Genomic DNA, 20,463 nt, shown 5'->3' on the forward strand with positions numbered 1-20,463 from the left:
ACTCTAAGGATGTAGAAGTTCTGCTCTGGCTAAGCCCTTTCTTCTCTTTCTATTCTCCACATTTGCCACTTTAGGTTCCTATTATTTATAGGTTTCGTCTCCATTTCTAATATTTCCCTTGCCATGTTTTCGCTATGGAAGGAACTGGGCTGGTTGTCTTGTAGAGGTTCCACAATCTGGATTCTGCTCACTGCATCCCATTGGTGTGATTGAACACATTCCTCTGTCCCCTGTATTCTTTTTTTAACTCTTAAAAAATTTTAAGTAGAGTTGGTATACAATACTATATTAGTTTCAGGTGTGCAATATAGTTGCTGGACTTTTTATACCTTACAATGCGATTGCGGCCCTTGTGTTTTATACACAGGCACTTGGATCGAAAGGTTGAGCTGACTCAAGATCTAACTGAGGGGTCGGGTGGCAAGACTACCTCACTGAGCGTCAGAGCTCCCAGCAGGAGGCTCGGTATGTCTGAGTGACTCCTGTGATTCGGGAGCCATGGGTGCCATCGGCCTACACCTAACAGTTCTTTAGAGACTTCGAAGTGATAGTCTGCTATTCATTCTTGACCTTCTAGCTGGAGTAACTCTATGAAGAGAAATTTCCCCCTGAGGTACCAATCACATAAGAAAGGCCAGAAAGATGCCTGGTACTTTTCCTTAATTTAGCAATTTTCAAAATAAAGAGGCAGTTCCCTGATACTTTCCAAAGATAACAAGCAGGGTTTTCTCTTCGAGGTGTAATAATGCACTCACGGACCTACGTCTGTGACATGCTTCGGTCCAGGCCGTTTCTCTCTCTGCTGACATCAGCTTGTGGAGGGGACCTCGGGCTGGCTCCCAGCTGTCCTGCTAGGTCCTGGGAGTCTTTGGTAACGTCCTTGCTTTCCGGAACGACATCGTGTTCCGGACCCGCGCTGTACAATTCCTGCCTCGGACCCCAAACCAGGCATTTCTCTATAGGCCCCTCATCCCTTTTACTGTACACGGGAGTCAGAGATAATATTTTTAAGCACGACTATATATGACCAAAAAAACTACAGTTTTATAGATTTTTACATGAAAATCTACAGATTTATGAAACTGTGTTCGGCATTCTTATTAACTCTAAAAAAGCAATAAAAATCTGTTTTTTTACTAAAAATAAATGAATACCCATCCACCCATCCTTAAAAGCACCCTCCCTCCTCTCTAAATTCTCTTTCCCTGAAGACACTCATGCCATTGGCACTCGGATAACAGGAGCATAATTCCTGCTTTTCCACCACAGTATTTGTTGGTTAATAACTTCCACTGTTTTCTTTAGTCTATCGTTTATTAAACAAAACCATGGCCTTAAACACCCATCTAAAGTTTTAATCAACTCTGTAAAATGACATAAATCCTTAAAAGATAAATAATTCAAAATTTAAAGTATTTTGCCGAAACCGGCATGGCTCAGTGGATAGAGCGTCGGCCTGCGGACTGAGGGGTCCCGGGTTCGATTCCGGTTAAGGGCATGTACCTGGGTTGCGGGCACATCCCCAGTGGGAGATGTGCAGGAGGCGGCTGATCGATGTTTCTCTCTCATCGATGTTTCTAGCTCTCTATCTCTCTCCCTTCCTCTCTGTAAAAAATAAATAAAATATATTTAAAAAAAAAAATTTAAAGTATTTTGGATGTCGGATGGGATTTCCGCATGCTGGCCTACTCCCGGCACTGGTACGCTTGCTAAGGCCTCTCAGGCCGCGCTGAGAGCTTCCGCCTTCATTCCCAGGCGATGTATCCAGGACGGAGGATGAGGCAACAGGCCAAGCTGGGCTGAAATGTTCCTCTAGATGACTTCAAAACAAAACGGAACACAATGCAGGGCAGAGACGACGGACCTCTGTTTTAGAAAGTTAAAGCCATCTACTCGTGAGCACACATGTGTGGTTCCCTAAGAGAAGGAGTGTACGCAGGGCAGGGCGAAGAGCTATGCTGGCTTTTAAACAGTTCAGGAAAACAAGGAAGCAAGTCGTGCTGCAGGCGCTGCCCATGAATCACATTCTCCCCCAGGTCTTTCCTGAGAACGTCCACCTACTCACCTACTCACCTACTCACCCAGGGGCAGCAATCCTTCCCCATCTAAACAGACTCCAAGCAAAGCCCTGTGCCCTCAGGGGCTCATGAAGTGACCAGAGAACAATGAACAGTATCTGCTTTTTGCTTGAGAAAAACTCCAAGCACTTTTTACTAGATGGTAGTCACTAGGCTCAGCACTCTCACCTCCACCATGTCTCCCCCCAACCCCCAACCAGCGCAGCTGCAGCCCCAGGAACCCGGTAGAAAGGGCAGCCGTGTGCCAGGGACCAGCGGGAAAGCCAGGGTAGAGAACAGACCGAGAGGAAGGGTGAAGAGGAATATTTTCTGAAATAGAACGACACATTAAGATTTCCATACCTATTTCCAATGAACAGTAATGGAATCAATGTAGTTAACTTCTCATTACATCCATGCTGATTAAAATATTATGACCTTTCTCCTCCAAATTTTGCCAAAATACTCCTAAGTTCACCTCCCTCTGTGGTTGCCCCTCACACCCTTTGTGAGCCCCCACCCCATGGGCAATGCCTTGGATTTGGGCGAGAACCCTGGTTCCGTCCCTCTCCGCAGAGGGGGGCATGCTCTTCCCCTCCCCAGTCAGGGGCCACCCAACCTTTTCTCAATCCTTCCGCTCCCACCTTCTCTACGGGTGCGACTCCCACAGAGTCCAACCTCAGCCCTCCAGGTGGCCAGACAGCTCACAGAAGGGCATGTACAGTTGTCTCAATATGACACCAGGGCCAACGAGGGAGCACCTCACAGTCTCAGCTCTCCTGTGGACACCCTCCACAACCCCAAGGTTTTACTACACTTTCTTGGGTGTCGACCTATCTGACCGTGTACAGGCAAGTGTACCTGCCCCGGCTCGTTCTTCAGACATGTCGTGTGGATGACAAGGAGTTTCTCTATCATTTTAGAGTTAATGTGACTCCATGCTCCCATTTTGATCCTCGAAAAAATTCTGTGAGGGAAGCAGGGCAGGAACTATATTGTTTCCTGACAAACGTGGGTGCCCAGTGCTACCGAAGGTAAGTGTTAAAGTCACTCAAAATATTATATTTCTTGACCTTGAGTAACTTCCAACAGTTCAGTCAAGAAAAGTAAATGGTTAAGACGGTAGAGTGACATCACACGTCGCGCCCGGCAGGCTTGTCCTCCGTTTGGGCCCTCGGCCGCCTTTTACCCGGAAAGGAGTTTATTCTTAGATGAACCTCCATCTGGTCCCCAGTACGTGATCATCTCTCTCAGTGCCGTCCCTGCAGAGAAAGGGAAGTCGAAGGCCTGGCCTACAGTCTGTGGCTCAGTCAGATTCCTAACCAGGCCACACGTGTTGAGAGCTGTCAGGACGGCGGAGCAACAGGATGACTTCCTAGCGTCACAGCCTGCGGGCCACTCTATGTTAGCATGGCAGTTACATTTTATTTTAAGGTGAATTTTAATCCATTGCTCCTACTGGGAAAGAAACCAGTAACCACAACATATCTATACATTGTTTTTGTGACTGTTTGAATACCTTTCTTGAAAGCTGGCTCTAAACACACATACACACACACACACACACACGTTTTTTCAAACAGGAGAGAGAAAACACACACAGAAAAACAACCCCCACCCCCACCCCCACCCCATACCTCCCGCAGGCGAAGGCACTGCTGGGGCTTGTCTGTGGACAGTGACCACTGACCCACTGGCTCAGAACAGAGTGGCCTGGGCCTGAGGCCCTGCGATTCGCCTGTGTCAGCACTTGGTGGGGCCCGGAGGCAGGGCGAGGTCAGGCTGTGCAGCGGCCACTCAGCCAGGCTGAAGAGAAACTGCATGTGGCCAGGAACAAGGAATGCCAGTGACAGGCCTGAGCCATCCTACTGAGCAAAGCCCGGATGAAGGCTGGGCAAGCCCTGAACCGTGGAAACCAGGATATGAGTCCTACAGCTCACCAGCCACGGCCCCCCCAACAAAACACGCGACAATTCTGGCTGAGAACAGATCTGCCAACCTTTATGAATTATTCCGGAAGGGCGTCTCCTCAGAATTGGACAAATCTATAAAATGTCACAGCTAGCTCTGTATGTGGCATTCCATGGAAGTATTTCTTTTGTAATTCATGTTGTCGCTCTGCCTCACCCTAGCCTCGCACACAGATCCCTGCCGCGTGTGCGTGCAGCATGTGTGGTGTGTGTGTATGTGTGGTGTGTGTGTATGTGTGGTGTGTGTGTGTATGTGTGGTGTGTGTGTGTGTGATGGGGAGGAGGCCCTGTTTCCTCATTTCCTCCCTTCACACTCTGGTCATTCCTTTTGGAGGAAAACGGACTTTTCGGCAAGGTCTCGGCAGGCCAGGTGCCCCGGCTGCTGGCTCTGGCTTGTTTTGGGGTGTGGACGTCAGGAGAGGGGCTCGAGAAACAATTTTGGGAATGAGGCCTGTGGAGCTTATTCTGATTTTGATTTTTTTCAACAACTAAGATCTGAGTCTGCCAGGCTTCCCAAGTTTAGACACGACCATCTGGAGAAGAACAGCCCTCCGCGAGGTGGACTCCTGTCGGCGGGAGCTCCGTTTGGGTTAATTTATCCGGAACCCGGTGGAAGCTTTAGAAGCCCTCCTGCCTGGAGTTGCCTTTCTCATGCCCCCCCCCCCCCCCCCCGCCTCCCTAAAGGAATCCACATGCAACTGAAATTTCACCTTCAATATGAAACACTGAAAATCCCACCTACTCAAGCAGACATGCTCGTTCATACATCCCACACTGACAACCACGCCTGCATGGGTGACTTTCTTCTCTCCTGTAACAATTTCTATTTTCAATGTGCCCCCCCATCACTGACGGGAGCAATCCACCGTTCACAAAAACAATGGACAGGCTGGAAAAGAGGTACAAAGAGGAACGGCATTTCTCCTCCACCTGGAGAGTTTATTTCTGGAGCTCGGCACATGAACTCTGAAACCCTGATGCTAATCTAGAACCCAAGCTGTTTCCTTAGTCGTGTTTACAGGTCTCAGTGCTTCCCAGGAAGCATGTCCCGCTGATGGTGTCAGAGGTCCCTGTACAGAGTCTCAGAAGCCACTTTCCTTACCAACCACTGAATTTACACCTGCTTCAGGGGTGACCTTTGATTAAAGGCTTTAGGACACTCCCGGTTGGCCTGTTGCTATATACCAGGTAAGGGGAAAGGCATTATTCAAACAGACTTATAAGCACAGCTTTTTGTCAGAATTTTGTCATTCTAACAGACATAGCCATTTTGCAAATACTTCTAAGTATTCACAAATATTATGAGGGAGAGTTTAAAAAGAGATTTAGCTAATCATTGATATAATATTTCCTTCTCTTACAAGTGACGTTTCTAAAGCAACCTGCTAATATTTTGAAGAAAAAAATTTACATTTATACCCATAGATCACACACTGAGCCAAAGGCAGAAACCCCAAAAGTTGTTTTCAAAGGCCACTCTCCACTAGAATATACTAGTACTAGAGGCTCAGTGCATGAAATCTGTGCAGGGGGTGGGGGAGGGTGTCCCTCAGCCTGGCCTGCACCCTCTCCAATCCGGGACCCTTCGGGGGATGTCCGACTGCTGGTTTAGGCCCGATCTTGCAGTCGGACATCCCTCTCACAATCCGGGACCGCTGGCTCCTAACCACTCAACTGCCTGCCTGCCTGATCACCCCTAACCACTCTGCATGCCTTCCTGATGCCCCTAACTGCTCACCTGGAGGCCTGATCGCCCCCAACTGCCCTCCCCTGCTGTCCTGGTCGCCCCTAACTGCCCTACCCTGCCGGCCTGATCGCCCCTAACTGCCTCGGTCCCCGCCACCGTGGCTTTGTCCAGGAGGACATCCAGAAGACGTCCGATCTGATTAGCATATTACCCTTTTATTAGTATAGCAGATGGCTTCAATCTGAGGGTGGGTGGGGATGAGTAGATTCAGACTGCTATGGTCACTTGAATGTGCGAGTTTCCATCCAAAGGGCCTTGCAGCAGCACAACCAGTTTCTGCCCGAGTGCCCCCTTCGGCCTCCGTCCTAACAGAAGGCTGCTGTGAAGTCCCCCGTGGCTGTGCCAGTAATGAGCTGGGCATCCCTGGGGAGTGACGCGTCAATGTGTCCCCTGAACCAGAAACGTCCCTGCTCTCAGCCACGCGTTAATTCATTCTCTCGATTCAATACCGCGAGGGGTAGGATTTAAACATGCCACCGAGGACAGGCTATCTCCGGGTAATTCTCGCCTCATCACTTCCTCTTTATTGGAGACCTGAAGTGTGGGGGCAGGGAGGCTGTTTGAGGAGGATGGAGTGAAGGGGGAGGGAAGAGAGCACGCTGGAAAGACAAACTTGGGCAAGATGAAATCTCCCTGGAGAGACGTTACAGAAACTGTACCGAGTTTCATCTAAACGTGGGTATATGGCTTCCGCTGAACTCGGGGGAGACTGACGCATGCATGGGCTCCCTGGCTGGGATGGGGCGTGAAGAGGTCATTTGCTGACTCGAGAGGTGCATCTGTTCTGTTTGTACAGGCCCTGTGACTGCGATAGGGGATTAGACAGAAAATGTATGACCACTCCTCCAGGCTGCCTTCCAGGCTGCCCTCCCGGGAGAGCGGCCCAGCAAGGAGGGCCTCGGGGCGGAGGTCTGAGTGCAGAACTGACCTCAGACCGGACAGTGGCAAACATCAGACATGCTGGTGGTTATGAAACACGTGCATTTTACTAAAACACAGATATGGAACTAATACTACTTTTTACTCAGAATCAGGCTATTCCCAATTTAGATCTAGTGCAGAACCCCAACGGCACGAACTTTAACACTAAGGGGCTTTGGGAAACACTGGATGAAATGTGCGTCATCAGCGCTGCCTGCTCTGTCCCCGGCTCTTCGAGGCGGCCTACCTTCCCAGTTATGAGTCTGCTCCCCGTTACCGCTCCTGCTTACGGATGGCGCTGCCCAGGGCCCAGGCCTCCACTTCCACCTGCCACTCAGGACCCCTGACTCCAGCACACACCTGCCCCTCCCGCGAGAATGAGCAGAGAGTCATTCCTTTCCAGGGCGCCCACCGTTTGCCATGGACGGTGACAGAGGGAGGAAGCTCGCCCTTGCCATAGCATCCATATTCCCAGTACTGTATGTCTAAAAGCTGGAGTGTGATGGAAACACAGATTTCTCCAACGGCCTGAATGAGAGTCCATAACTGGCCTGAAAATCTCCCTCCACTTCCATAGCTTTGACATGCTCTGTGCCAACCCACCAGAGACTCCTCAGTAAGTGGCCCCTGACCTTCACCACCTCCACTCTGTAAGCGAATGCACCCACATGCGACTTTCAAAACAGCATCTGTAGGTTTCGGGTCTTAAAACTCAGAATCAACAAACCAATAGCTGTGGCCCTGGATGACTTGGAAACTTGGCTCTTATCTAAGGAACGAAGCCGTTTTGGAATTCTGAAAAAGCTCTTTGTGGCATTCACAATGCTCGCTGATATGACTGAAGCTCGGCTCCACGCAGCAAGGGCGCCAGGCTAAGGCCGCAAACACGCACAAAATGGGCACACGCTTCTTCATATGGTCAGAGCTGAGCGTCTGCCTGAATGTCCATCTGCTTCAGGCAGTGGCTGGCTCGGTGTCCATGCTCCGAAAATAATTCCAACGGCCCGAGCGCATTCCCATGCCACAGGCTTGGCCGGTCTCCTCGGGCACCAGCTCTGCGCAGTGCCCCCCCCGCCCCACTGGGCTCCCAGTGCATCTCCTCCTTCCTGACCATATGCCTGCTGTTTACTCTCCCAGCCCTCCTTGGCCCTGTTCCCGCTCACCCCGACCTCAGCCCTCTCCCATGACCCCGGTCATTTCCAGGCAGGCCATGCCCACCCCCCCGCCCTCCCACGATCCCGGGTCAGCATCTCTGGGCATGAGTGCTGCTGCCCGGGGACCAGTGCGCACACCCGGCTGTGGGGCCCCAGCACAGAACTGGGTGCATCAAACAGCGCGGAGTGTGGCCGCTGCGGGAACATGCCACTCGAGGCCACGCTGCGGGGTGGGTCGGGGGGGGGGGGGGGGGCATGTGCTGAGAGCTCCCACCTCCTGGTTCTGGGCTGTTCTGGGCCCCCCGTGGCGGGGCTGGTTCCGTCTCAGGTACTTGGCATCTTCCGTTGTCCACCTTTTCTAAACCTTCTCGTTATAAAAAAGCAAATGAAGGGATGACGGCTTGGAGGTTAATCCCGAGGGATAATGGGGCTCGAGGCCTTCGGCAAAGGAGGGTTCGTGCCCAGCGCTGGGCCCCCGGGCTGCGCCTTGTGCCTCAGGTTGGGCTCACAGGCCAGCTGCTCAGCGAGCGCTCCCTGCCCACCTCGGGGTGCCTCCTCCCGTCCTCCCACACCCCCTCGTGATACCAACACGACCTGTAGCTACTAGTACCTGGTTTCTTTACCGTCTGTCTACTCCCTCCTGCCCCCTCACTGAAGCTGTGAAGGCAGAACACGCTTCGTTTCCTGCTGCATCTCCTGCTCCCAGGGCAGGGCCTGGCCTGGCACGTCGGCGGGCTCAGTAGTAAATGCTGAAGGAACGCACGCAAGGAAGTGTTTCGTGGGGAGGGGAAGTACACGGGGTTCCCGAGATCACACCATGTACGCAACTGCCAATATACGGGTCTGTCTCTAGTGCCATGTGAGAGGGTTAGGAGGAGACAGATGGGGGTTGAGTGGATTAAAAGACTTTGTCTCCATGTCAAAAAAAAAAAAAAAAAGGTGGAGAAATGTGCCATTCTTCATGTCTCCAACACTGATACACAAAACTCACCAGCTGCATCTCAGCTTCATGAGAGCACTGAGCTAGGGGCCGGCCGGGGGCATCGGCTTCTCGTTCCAGAGCCACCCTCGGCCCGGCTGGTAACTTGGGCATCTCCTTTTCTTCATGCATGTTCTCAGTTAGTCTTCACAACCATGCCATGGGGTCCCGACAGCCTTTATGTCACTATGGAGGAGGAGGTACAGGGACACTGCCCAGTCACCGCTATGAAGCGAAGAGCTGGCCTGTGCACCTAGGGCTGATGCTAGGGTTCGCGCTCCCCACCAAGTCCCCGTCTGCCCTCGGCCTGTGTTACATCATGAAAGTAAGTGGGAGGAAAAGAACTCCAAGTGAGGACACAACTGTGGTCTTCAATACAAGCATTTTCCTTCTTCATTCCTACCAAGGGCTATTTTATATTCTCACTTTAAAACACAAGTTTCCCTGAAGACCCCGAAATGTAGAGATGTGGGTGACTAGTTACTCAGTTTATTGCTGGGAATAATTTTTGGCTCAGAAACCTGCCAGCTGTAACATATATGCCATGCTAACATTTTAGGAATCACCACATTTCCCATTTCCAGTCGGTGCATATTTTGGACGTCAGTCTCTCAATTTGCTTTTTGTGGTACTTTAGTCAAAATGGACAGAGATCATGTTCATTACTGCTTATAAGCTTATTTCACTACCAACAAAAGACTTCAGATTGGTGTCTTCACTGTGTGTTTAGAAAAATCTATTTCTTTTTAAAAAAAAAAACAACCCTCCTGGTATCTCACTCCTAGAGACTGGCGCCTACCCAAAGGTCTGTATGTACAGTACGGCAAAATTCACTTTTAAACCCTTGAGAACATTTTGAATGGAAATGGGAAGTACCAATAAAATTAAGCCTAAAAGGATGAGGAAAGCACAGGCCAGTGTTAACATTTATTCCAGTGAATTCAACTCCAAAGTGGGTAATGTACATCCCTATGCCCAGCCCTGCTGGTGCCATCCACTCTTAATTCTTCCCACAGCCGACTCTGACACAAACACCAAAATGGCCCATGTCAAACAGTAACAGCTCAACACCCAACTTCTTCTTTTTTTTTTTTTTAATATATTTTATTGAATTTTTACAGAGAAGAAGGGAGAGGGATAGAGAGTTAGAAACATCCATGAGAGAGATCGATCAGCTGCCTCCTGCACAGCCCCCAGTAGGGATGTGCCCGAAACCAAGGTACATGCCCCTGACCGGAATCGAACCTGGGACTCTTGAGTCCGCAGGCCGACGCTCTATCCACTGAGCCAAACCGGTTCGGCAACTTCTTAAATATTAGCTTTCGTTGACAAGGTACCAATCAGCTTCTACATCAAAGGACATCCCAACCCCCGAGAGCATCCTGCAAGTTGCATACAAGACGGCTGCACATGAGAACAGGAAATGGAAATTTCGGTTGTAACTCTCGCTGAGCTAAGATTAGTCATGTTCAGCCAAATCAAAGCAGGAGCCTATTCCATCACCAGTTCCCCAGGCCACTGTCCCCAAAGCTTCCTTTCCCAGCTGCAATGATTCGCGTCAGCCAGAGAGGGGACGCCTCCCTGCTTCCCTCACTGCACCCACAATGGCCCATCCTTCTTTCCCCCTCCCTACTTTCCTGCTCCTCTTGTTTGGGCAGCCAGATACCAGTCCTGTCTTCCGTGTATCTCCTTTTTCATCTCATGGAACACATAAACTAATCACTACAATTCTGCAGCACGCCACAAAAAATTATTTTGCCAATCTAACCAAAAAAAAAAAAAGAAGGATAATTTTGATTCATTCACATGGACGACTATTTGTTGTTGTGTTGTTTTTTGGTTGACAATCTAAGGGAAAGGTCAGTGCCCCTGGCTAGATAGTCAGGTATTGCATGTTTAAAACATTCTTGCGGCACACCAGTGGTAAATTGGTGGATTAGGACAAGAGGGTTTTTGTTTTTTTCTTAAATTAATAGGCTCACCTACCATTTATTTACTGGAACATAAAGAAGGGACTGATAGACTTTTGCATCAGAAGTACTCAACAGCCCCTGACAAAAATCTCTCTCACACACACACACACACACACACACACACGCATGTACACACACTTGCAGGACCTCTCTGTTATCTGATCTACTGCCTTGTAATAGGTCAAAAGTTAAAACATTTCTAGCATCAGTGTAATGACACTGTGATTCTCAAAGGGAAGTGCAAAAACTGAGCATTCGAGTAAAAAGTGGGTAAGAACTGAGCCATGTGCAAACAGAACCAGGTACACAAACAACAGAGGGGCAGACACGTGGTGAGACCCTTGGGTTTGGGAAGGAGTGGAAGCACAGAAATTTCTTAAAGTGAAACCTTTGATTCTGCAGTTCTATGGAATGAGGACTGACAGGAGCAAAGGACAATGTAATAAATATACTCTTGTAGTTGAACAACTGTGGGGGATCGTGGTCTCTGCTGAATTTGTAATGTTTTGTTAAACTTGGGATAAAGACAGAAAAAGAACCACCGACCAGTGAGCATTCACAGATAATTAAGAGAAAGGAAATTACTTATGAGAAGACCATATAAACTATTTGACTAAGTGACTAGTGATGTTACTATAGACAATGTCTTCAGAAGGGTGAGTGGATGAAGTTGGCTCTACAGTAGGTATTTGTGTTAGAAATGACTGAGTATTTGAGCCAATTTGGTAAAATTTGGTAAAGTGCCTCAGCATCCTATCCCAGCGCCTTGTAGCTAGGTTCCTAGAATTAATGTGACTTAGAGACTTTAAAACTTTTAAAAGTTGGATTTTAATTCCGCAGTTGAGTATAATTATAACTTTTCTTTGGCTCCCAAACGTAAGCCAAAGACTTGGCATTATACTGGTTGATCTGATGTCTCAAGACCTATTTTACTTTATTTCAAATTTAGCTATTGTCATACTTGATATATTAAGAATAATAGAAGATACTGTAAAAAGTGACTCATTATATATAGTTTTATGTGTGCCTATCTATGCTAAGGATTTTCATTTTAAATTAAGGATAAAATATCTCAGAATAGTCTGACGAGGCAAAGAAAGTAAGCTCAAGGTAGGATGCTAGTAAAAAAATTGCTGTGTGGGGTTTTTTTTTAAGGAAAATATAAAAATACTACTTATTTTTCAAAAAGTTTTTATATAAAAAACAGTACATTTCCACTATAGAAAAAGGAGAAAGTAAACATAAAATGAAAGACCTTTTTGATGTGTGTATGTGAGGGCAGGGTATCGGTGCATGAATTTTATACACACATACTTATATAGAATAATGGGTTTACACCCACACAGTGTTCAATAGTGTCCCCCCAGAATTCTCGTCTACCTGAAACCTCAGAATGTGCTGTTATTAGGAACTAGGGTCTTTGGAGATGCAATTAGTTAAAATGAGGCCATACTGGATGAGGGCCCTAAGTCCAATGACTTATGCCCTTAAAAAAGGCCAGTGGAGACACAGAGAGACACAGGAAGAAGGTCATGAGATAACAGAGGCAGAGACTGGAGTGATGTAGCCATAAGCCACGGAAGGAATGGAGCCAAGAGAAGTAGAAAGAAGCTAAGAATGGCACCTCTCCCTGCTCCTCTCCGATCCCTCAGAGGAGCACAGCCTGTTAACATGTTTGCTTCTAAGAACTACTAGTTTCATCATTTCTCCTCTTTTTCAGTTAATTATTATTTCAAAATAACAGAGCCACTTACATGCTAACAATGACTGAATCATTGTTGGCTCACATAAAAGGATGGACGTTTTTCCATGTCCGATCATTCTCCAGGTGGTCTTGGGGGGAGGTTCAGTTGTTTGCTAATTTGAGTCCTTAAAGCCAAATGGACACCATTGGTTCTGGGCCCCTTGCTACCAGGAAAGGAAGCAAGCAATTATCTTTTTTTTTAGTTCATGTCCTTGGCCATCGTAACTAAGGGAATCACAGGACGTCCTGTCTAATAGTACTTGGCTTCCTTTCATGGAACAACCTCAATTAAAGTAAAACAACCCTCTCAGCGGAGACCTGAGCGGCTGTGGCCTGCTCAGTCCCCACCAGAAGGCAGAAAGCTAGAGATTGTCACCATCGTGGAAGCAGTCACTCACCGGAAATTTGGCCTGAAGGTTTTGCAATAAAATAAATGATAGATGAAATAAGTTACACTCGCAAAACCTGCTTGTAGGCCCAGGGCATTTGAGAAATGATAAGTGACCTTATATTTTATAATCTCTGTGGATTTTGAAACATACATGGCTAAGAAATTCGGCTTTTGGCTGAAAACGTTCTGGAAGCCAGCCATTCCCACCCTCTCGAAATCACACATTCCCTCAGCAGATCCTTTCAGGTAAATGCAAGACCTTACTGGGCTTTTGCTTCCCAGTTTCCAAATTTTACTTAAGGCAGTTTCTCCTCAGGGGATGAGAGAAGTCAGGAGTCAACCGGCAACAACAAGACTGTCACATCAGATGGAATGAGGGTGGAGCAAGGAAGGGGTGGGGGATGTTTGCCTCAGAGTGAAAAAAAAAAAAAAAAATTGAGAATCTAATGCTTTAATTATCCAGGCAAGTTTAGAAAGCATGGAAGTGGTTTCTTGCTGCTTTTAAAAAGAAAGCATTTCTATACACATTTCCCTCAAAATTTAAAACAGTGGAAAATCTGATATAGCGTTAAGGGGACACTCACTACAAAGAAAAGTATATTTACATGATTACAGGGCTCTTCTCCACAGAATTAAAAAAAGTCTCTTATCTAACAAGACCCCATAGAAAACCTAGCTCCTAAATTTAACTCTTTCATATCAAACTTTCAGAGTGGGCTTAGTGGTGTTTTTTTTTTTTTTTCCTGAGCTGAAATCATGATCCTGTTATTACTTTGCTATTTTTAATATAATCATTTTATACGTATTTGCTGGAAGCTGGACCTAATTGCTAGAAAGGGCATTGTGGACAAAGACCAGGGAGAACAACGTCCCTTTCTCTTGAGGGGTTTATATTCCAGATAGATTCAGTCAACGCTATATTATAGTATCCAGAATATAGTTTAAACAATAAGATAAACCACCTAATTTTTGAAAATGGGCGAGAGATTTGAATAGACACTTCACTAGAGATACCCAAAAGGTCAGTGAGCACATGAAAACATACGCCAGTTCCCGGGGGAAGGGTATCAACTCAATTGCTCCATCAAACCTAACGCCAACATTATTAACCATCAGGAAAATACAAATGAAAATCTCAGTGAGATATCGCTGTACATCCATGAGGATGGCCAAAGTGGAAGACTGACAACACCAAGTGTTGCCAAGGATGTGAAACAACCAGAATTCTCACGTTCTGCTGGTAGGAGTGTCAAATGGTGCAACCACTTTGGACAATTATTTATTTAAGTATAGTTGGTATATATTATATGTTAAACACCATTCCTATGAGCCAATTATTCTGCTCCTAGGTATTTACCCCAGAGAAATGAAAACATATGTTACCACAAAGACATGGTCATGAATATTCATAGACTTATAATTGCTAAGAACTGGAAAGAAGCTAAGTGTTTACCAACTGGTGAATGATAAAATGTGGTGTAGCCATCAATGGACTACTTACTCAGCAATACAGAGTACTGAACTGCGGATAAACCCGATCTGGAATCTCAAAATCATTACGCCAAGTAAAGGAAGTCGGACCGGGGAGAGGACAATCTGTACGATCCCATTAACGTAAATAGCATCTAGACCAGTGATGGCGAACCTTTTGAGCTCGGCGTGTCAGCATTTTGAAAAACCCTAACTTAACTCTGGTGCCGTGTCACATATAGAAACTTTTTGATATTTGCAACCATAGTAAAACAAAGACTTGTATTTTTGATATTTATTTTATATATTTAAATGCCATTTAACAAAGACAAATCAACCAAAAAAATGAGTTCGCGTGTTACCTCTGACACGCGTGTCATAGGTTCGCCATCACTGATCTAGACTGTGTGACAGAAAGCCGAGTAGTGGTTGTCTGGTAACGTGGACAGAGGCGATATGAACTCCAACGGGTGTCAGGAATCTTGGGGGTGAAGGCTTTCAGGGTACATACACTGCCAAGACCCACTGAATCATATACTCTAAACAGATACAATTTGTTTATGTAAATTAATTCTTTTAAAAAAAATATATATTTTATTGATTTTTTACAGAGAGGAAGGGAGACGGATAGAGAGTTAGAAGCATCGATGAGAGAGAAACACCGATCAGCTGCCTCCTGCACAGGCCCTACTGGGCATGTGCCCGCAACTGAGGTACATGCCCTTGGCTGGAATCGAACCCGAGACCCTTCAGTCCGCAGGCCGACGCTCTATCCACTGAGCCAAATGGGTCAGGGCATGTAAATTAATTCTTAATAAAGTTGATAAGAGCGGAAAGTTTGCAGTATAATGTCTGAATTGTTTTCCACATTCAATTTGGGCTTTTAGTGAACATCTGCTCTGTGCCCAGGTGTTGCACCAGATACTGAGGACACAAAGGTCATAGGCTAAAATAAAGACAGGGGAAAAGAGTAGATTAAGACTCCAAGCTACAGTACTCGCTGATATTTTGAAAAGCGTTTCGTTCTACCAGTCACTGCTTGGTACGCTTTATATTCCATCTCTCATTTAAATCCTCATCAAGAACTCTGTGATGTGGGTCGATGATTGCCGTGTGCACATTAAGAGAATGAGGCTTGCAGAGGCTGAACATTTTGCCCTTGATCACACAGTCAGAAAGGGATGCAGCTGGAATAGAAAGGCCTCCAGCCGGAGCCCGAGCTGTGCCACAACCCCGTGCCGCCTCTCCCAGAGCAAGCTGGGCCGTGGGGAGCCCAGCTGGTCCCGATGTGGGGCAGGAACAGAGGGGCGCTGCAGGGCCCGGGCCGGCCTTTCGGTCCAGACCAAGTTCTGAATTGGACTTGGGGTGGCAGTGACACAGCCACCCCACGGGCTGTGAGTACGCTCGCTGTTATTCATGCTGACACCCTCAAGTCGGCCGGCATGACAGTCAGAAATTCCAGGGAGAGAAAAACTGGCTTCCCAAACACCAAACCTGCCTTTCCACATACTGTGTGTGTTGCTGGCCTCACTAGGGGATTTGGAAAGACTTACGGGTCTCCATCCCTCCTGCCCTCAGCCCCCTCCTAGGTGGCTGATGACTCATCTTTCTCCTCCCTCCTGAGAACTCTGCCCCCAGAAACAGAAAGAGTGGAGGGGGGTGGGGGGAGAGGAGCAAGGAGGGGCTGGCACCTCCACCCCCCAAAACCCTCACCCTGTGCTGGGCCCATGCCCCCACCAGGCTGCACCCCCTCTTCCACTCCCTCCTTCTCTAGCAGAGACCTCAGCTCCAGCCCCGCAAGCTTCCCATTTCAGGGCTGGTTATCGGTGGTGAGCAGTCCCTATAGCTGGGATGTTGTATTCAAAGCCCTCCTTTGGGGGACTCTTACTTGGTCAGTCTCCATGGAGACTCAGACTGGTGGGTGAGGGGCTGTCACACCAGCACTGACTGTCGCAGGGGTCACGAAGGCCAGATATTGCTCAGTGACGTCCGTGAGGTGGGAGGTTAAGCTAGGATTTGGGGAGGCCTGAGGACGGCAGCCGAGTGGCTGAAACAGGGTGATCTCACTGTTTTAGGGCCTCACACTGTACCTGACACACAGCAGGTGCTCAAAAAATGAGAAGAAAACAAAAATTCAAAGAGGAGATGGAAAAAGAATCGTCACCGAGGGCTACTCTGCGGTTAGTACAGGATTCACGGAGCATACCGAGCGGGCCGGACACATTGCAGAACCGAGGAGGCAGCCGGCATCCTCCGGCCAAAGTGAAGCGAAGATGGACTATGGACACGAGGTGTGAAACTCAGAGGGCAGGTGCTACAGGAGCGCATTGCATTTGTCACGTGTGAGGCTGTTGTAATTAACACTGGTAACTGCCTTAAGCAGATTTTAAATTTTAAACACCATCCACGTGACTTCAGTAAGCCCATGAATATGTTGAGATGCTTCCCAATATATTTCAGCAGGTAAAACTCATTGTTAAAATAAGACTCTATAAAAAAAAAATACACCGGGACCCACCTGTCCAGTTCCCAGTTATTAGTTTATATCCTTACACTTTCCCCAGGTATCTCATGAGTAGTATATACTCTCATTTTCCTCACTTTTTAAAAAAAAATATATTTTATTGATTTTTTAGAGAGGAAGGCAGAGGGATAGAGTGTTAAAAACAGCGATGAGAGAGAAACATCGATCAGCTGCCTTCTGCACACCTCCTACTAGGGATATGCCCACAACCGAGGTACATGCCCTCGACCGGAATCGAACCTGGGACCCTTCAGTCCGCAGGCCGACGCTCTATCCACGGAGCCAAACCGGTGAGGGCATTTTTCCTCACTTTTTACATAAAAGTTAGCGCAGTGTAAAAGAGATAAGCCTTTTCACTTGTCCTCCAGTGACTCTTGGCCAGGGAGAAGTAACCTTCCCACCACACAGGCCACTCAACCAAGCTCAACGCTGTGCCTTCAGGCTGCACCGGTATTAAAGCGCATACACAGAGCTCATGGTCGAGGACTCACACATTCACACACAGGTTTTATTTTCATGCTGCATTTCTGAGAGCTTGTGAAAATCACAGGCGTGATCATTCTGCCTCTGCCAGGTATCAGCGCAATAATCACAGAATTACTTTATTGGGGTCAGGTGTGAACATCTCCCCACCTCAGAGACCTCCCTCCTCGCCCACGGGGGCGGGGCCGGGGGGGGGGGGGCCTGGATACCAGAGGCTTTTCAAGGAGGGGCTGAGCCGTGTTTACCTTTGTATTCCCAGCCCCGGCTTGGAGTTCAGCTTGGAGTTCAGCAGATAGAAGGAACTCCAGTTTGCTAAAAGGGCAGATGAAGAGCCTGCTGGATTTTTGGCTTAAATTTCAATATAACAATAACTGGAATTATTTAGAGAGTGGGAATTGGAAGTTGTTTACTGTTAGCAATCTGAAGACATGTTTTGGCATTCTAAAACGATAAAAAGGAAGTCAAGTAGGGTGAGGGTGGGGGTGGGGGTGGGGGGTAGAGGAGCCCATTCTAGTAGCTTCACTTCCCCGATTTGCTGAGCACCCAATGCAAACCTTGCAGGGAATTCCGCCTTAAAGGAAGGATTCTACTGTTTATAACCAAAGTGGAATGCACATAAGAACGCTGCCACCCTGAGGTGTCAAGGCCTCTGGCATTTTTGACAAATTACCGCTCAGGGTCTTGCCAAGGTAGGCTGACTCTCAAGAACAAAAAGATTAATGTCTTTAAGAGAAAGCAAAAACAAATATGACTTCCAGAAAAAGTAAAACTGGCTCACAGAAATCTAGGTGTGCCTCGTGGGAAGAGCACATCATAGCTTAGGCTTATTCAACATCACACACTGGCCATCAACTCAGGACGCATTCTGTGTGCAGCATCACAAGCTTCACAGACTCCCACCAACACACGCTGTGTAATTTATTATTTACGGCAGGGACTCTGCTCTCGCAAACCTCTTGCCCATTCCTCTCTGTCCAAGTCCTGGCCCAGATCTGGGTTTTGGCACATTTTACCCGGCCCAAACCATATGAGGTCCAGAAAGAACAGGAAGACTGAATTCAGGACAAATGACACCCAAGGACACCGTCCTCAGCGTGGCCATCCTATGTCTATATTACCACATTTAGAAAAAGCAGAATAATGCTTTAAGCAGAAGAGGCCGTCCTGGTTTAAGTGAGTAAAATCCTAATTAGCCTGGGGAGAGTTGACCCTGAAAATACACAAGTATTTTTTTTAATTTTTTTAGTAACCTACTAAGAAATTATTTCTTGGTGACCTATAAAACTGTTTAATCTTAAATCACTAATGATTCTTTTCGTTAAAATGAAAGAGCATTTTTGGGATGCATTTTAACAAAAAACATATTCAGGAAAAATGTCTTTGATTCGTGCTATAAGGCGATAGTTGTATAATTTTTGCCTACGTGAACTGAGCTTTCCATTTTGAAAGAATTCTCTCAACACAATATACATTCCAAGGGCCAAAACACCAAGATAAAAATCATGATTTTCAAATGAACTAAGAAACAAGGTCCGTGCGTTGCCAATGGGATGTGTGTGGAGTGTTGCGAGGAGGAGGGCTGCTGGAATGAACACTGCTTAAGATTCTGGATGAACATGGCATATCCAAGTCGGCTTTCCAGCGGCTGGTAGCTGAACGCTGGCCTCGTGTTAGCATACGACACTACGCTAACACACATGCATATTCTAACACTTCTCATTGTGGGAAAAGGTACTTTCCACAGGAGAGGAACAAATCATTTTTTCCTCTAAAGCGAGACCGACAAAACTCAAAAGTAAACAAACCCATGTAATCCAAGTTCGGTTGGTTCTCAGTCTACTCCAGGGCCTGCCGCCACGCGGTCACCGCGGCTGTCAGAGAACTGGCGCCAGAGCCCCGAGCAGCGAGCGCCCCAGCTGCTCATCAGTCATGTCTGCACACTCCATGGAATCGAATGGCTCAGGAGGGTCCTTCCCCATGAAGCACCAGGCACCCTGGTTTGGAGTGTGGGATGCTCAGAGCAGTGTAAGCGCACACACCAGCCACCCCCTGAAGTTAGGCTGCTGCCTATGAAGTGGGCTTCTGCCAACAGCGGAGCCACTGTCTGACCCGCATACCAGTCCTGTGATGGGGCGAAGCTGTCGTTGCTGCCACTCGGGGACAGAAGCCTGGAGCCAGGGAACATCTGTCGACCGTGTCCTGATCCCTACACCGGGTTCCAGAGAGCTCTCTCCTGGGGATTAAGGCTGCGCTAGTCCGTTTGGGGCCTGCAGGGTGGGGCACTGCTGGAACTCCATTTTCCTTTTAACTCTCATTTCAAAACAGGACGTCAATCCCAGTACACACACTGCTGCTGACATGGCGCTGGGTTTTCATGAATGAACTTTCAATGGCGTTCCATGTCCGACTCTGCCCACCCTGCCTGCCTTACAGTGCTCCTGCCTTGTTGCCCATCACTGCCCAACCTGCTGCTTGCCAGGCCGAGCGAAATCCCGATGCGAAAGCCCACACCCTTTCCACCAGAACGCCTGGTCTCCCACAGTGCCGGCCGCCTCCCTACGGCAGGCTGGCCTCTGGGGTATCTTTTTCTACTTTGAGTCACTGTGGCTCAGGAAGCGCAAACCACTTTTGCTTTCAGACCAAGCCAAATACTCACAAGGTGTATCTGTTACAAAAGGACCGACTTTGCTAGAACGCAAGGCCCTTGAAGGGGCATCCAGCAGAGAGCCTGCCCGGAGCAGACTCCCACGTACTTGTCACGTTAATTCCCCAAACCAAACAGAATGTGGAGATGAGTCCCAATATTCCCCCCCCTCCATGAATCTAAGGAATTATTCACTGCAGCTTCAGGAGGTTCCCGTAAATGCAGAAAACAACCATCTAAATTCAAGGGACCATCGCAAACCACTGCTCCGCTAAGATAACGCACTGTCAGGGGATACAACAGGTGACAGCCGCTGGGGAGGGGGCGAGCCTCTCACGAAGGCACCGCGAAGACCATCCCCTTAACAGGAGCTCTGACCAAGGAACCTGGACAGAAGTTCAAATAC

At 47.8% G+C, this 20,463-nt stretch overlaps 1 protein-coding gene across 3 annotated transcripts in view; it reads right to left on the reverse strand.

Annotated features, from left to right (window-relative positions):
- MAPRE2 (microtubule associated protein RP/EB family member 2) overlaps positions 1-20,463 on the reverse strand; it is a 120,045-nt gene that overhangs the window by 54,572 nt on the left and 45,010 nt on the right. The window lies entirely within an intron of this gene.

The sequence above is a fragment of the Myotis yumanensis genome, unplaced genomic scaffold, assembly GCF_028538775.1.
Source record: "Myotis yumanensis isolate MYYU_CA2020_CCGP unplaced genomic scaffold, mMyoYum1.0.hap1 SCAF_7, whole genome shotgun sequence".
In the NCBI taxonomy this organism is placed as follows: domain Eukaryota; kingdom Metazoa; phylum Chordata; class Mammalia; order Chiroptera; family Vespertilionidae; genus Myotis; species Myotis yumanensis.